The sequence below is a fragment of the Myotis davidii genome, unplaced genomic scaffold, assembly GCF_000327345.1.
Source record: "Myotis davidii unplaced genomic scaffold, ASM32734v1 scaffold238, whole genome shotgun sequence".
Taxonomy (NCBI): Eukaryota; Metazoa; Chordata; class Mammalia; order Chiroptera; family Vespertilionidae; genus Myotis; species Myotis davidii.
Genome location: NW_006293779.1, coordinates 7147141 through 7149441, shown reverse-complemented (window position 1 = coordinate 7149441; position 2301 = coordinate 7147141). Strand labels below are relative to the sequence as shown.

Here is a 2301-nt window from a genome sequence, read left to right as displayed (position 1 = left end):
TCCCCCCCCCCCCCCTCCCCTCCAGGTGCGTGGTCTTGGCCTTTCTCTCTCCTACCCTCCAAGGGCCCTTCCCTTTTTCCTCTATAACTTGTCTCCTGAGCCCAGGCAGCCCAGCTGGCTCACCTTTTATACCTGTTACTTTCTAAACAAACTTTCGCTTGTGTTTGGGGGGAAAAGAATTAACACACAAGAAAGGTATATTCACACACAAAGAAAATTATGATTACACACCTCCAGACTTTCCCATGCAGTTTTGGTTAAACTTTTTCAACCACACCGTACAATTTTGTATCACATTGTTGTTGTTTTTTTTTTGCACTTAACATTATATATTAGCATCTTCCCATATTATTTAAAAGTTTTGTAAATTATCTTTATAGGCCACTTAATATTCACTCGGTGAAGGTGCATAATTTCCCTCACTGCGGAGACACCCGGTTGCAGCCCCCTTGAGCCTATTATAAATGACGCTTTATAAAGATCTTTATGCATAAGGCATTTTCTTCTTTTGGATGGTCACTTTAGGATATATTCCCTGAAATGTCACTCACAGGTCACGGGGAATAGATTCACTCCTTTGAACGCACCCGCGGCTCCTCCGCATCCACTAACCCCCGCACGCCGGCCCCCACCGTTCTGCCCATCCTGCCCGCACGCCTGAGTGTCTTTCACCGTCTCCCACGGGCCAGCCCCTCCACCATCCACCCCGCCCACCCACAGGCTCCCCACACCCGCCAGTCTGGGCAACAGCGGACACAAAGCACCTTTGGACTCACTGCCCCGCAGTCAACCAGCTTCCCCGGAGCCGCCCCAACTCACCCAACGCGGTTCCAAAGTCCGCAGCGGGTACCGGAAGCATCGACTCCAAGGCCTCTGATAGGTGAGATGGTCGGGGAGCGCTCGGGAACGCCGCCAGCCTATTGGTTTTTATGTGTGTCGCGTTAGGCGAGGGTCGTTTCCACTGACCAATGATCTCGGGCTTTGCCGCAGAGATCTCTGGGAGTTGTAGTCCAGGTGAAAATCCCGACTGTAAGCCTCACGCAATTTCTCTTAAGAGGTTTATCGCCTTTCCTCACTTCTTCTCGGTTTTCTTAGTCTAAGAAGGAGTCCAGGGGCCCTAAAGTCAAGACGGTTTCTTAAGTATTTTGGGGGGAGATGGGGAGTCAGGGATGGGAAGGGGTTGAGGATCTATTTAAACTACAAAATTTTCTCAGAAAAATGTTGCGGGGTTTGTTTTTCTTGAAAAATGTTCTTATCTGTACACAAAATATTGTGCATCCCATTGAAGCCACTCCACTGACCTGTTCCAGTTACACATCCCTGTTCTATACGCACCCCAAAGTGTCTGCCCATGGCCGTAGCCCATGGACTAGTGTGTCACTAGGCTTCTTTGGACCGAGTTACACCCCTGGGAGAATGTGGGCCGCACGTGGGAGCAGCCCGTGGGGGGTTTCAGATCCTGAGCCTCACAGAACAGTTGTTCATCATCTTTCTTGGACAACACAGCCAACCCTCTTTCAGCGACGCCGATAGCCTGCCGTCTCCTCCGTAAGCCCGGGGAGGATGGGGAAGAACGCCGCCAGGGCCTCTCCGCACACCCTTGCTCAGGCTCTTCTCCCCAGGCCGACCTTGCAGCGCCACGCGTTAGAATCATACCTTCACATCATTGTTGGAACAATGTAGCCAAGAGTTAGAAACAAAAAATTTAAAGTCCCATTCCTTCTTTGAGCAAATGCTACTTTTCCAAACGTCTCTCTAGACTCCTGGACTTCCTTTGGGTGGAGGAGGAACACAGGGTCGAACTCATTCATTCATCCCCAGCGCGGATCGCTCGGCGCCGTACGTGTCCCTGCCCATCCCAGTTTTAGCTCCTCCAGGGCAGCGATTGTCTTCATGCAAATGGTGTCCCGGGATGCAGTTCTTTGGCTTAAAAGGTGGGAATCCACCTGTGCGTGGGGCAGAGCTGCCTGGGATAGTGAGTAGGAACTTAGAGTGGGGGAGAAGGGTGGGCAATGAGCCTCCCTCCCTCCCCACCCCACCCCACACTCGAGCTTGCGCGTGCAGAGCCAGGCAGCCCAGCTGGGGCAGGTCCCTCTCTGGTGCTTCCAAACGTTCCGAACCCCACTGAGTGAGCCCCACTAGTTAGACTTGGTTTCGTTGCTGGCCTTCCCCTAGTGTGTGGGAGCAGGTAGATTCCCAAGAGATAAATCTGGGATGAAGGGATGGATATGCAGGTGAGCGGGTGGATGCGGGAAAGCCTGCGTGCCTCCCGCAGCATCCTCCCCGTCTGCGGGTCCGTGC

General features: G+C 52.6%; 1 protein-coding gene across 3 annotated transcripts in view; it reads right to left on the bottom strand.

Moving 5' to 3' along the window:
• LOC102760363 (chromosome unknown open reading frame, human C2orf44) overlaps positions 1-861 on the bottom strand; it is a 12578-nt gene extending 11717 nt beyond the window's left edge. The window contains exon 1 of one of the 3 annotated variants that reach the window (XM_006767535.2): positions 820-861. The gene's annotated coding sequence lies outside the window, so the exon portion shown is untranslated. The other 2 variants (XM_006767533.2, XM_006767534.2) reach the window with 2 other exon arrangements.
• Positions 862-2301: the final 1440 nt, after the last annotated feature.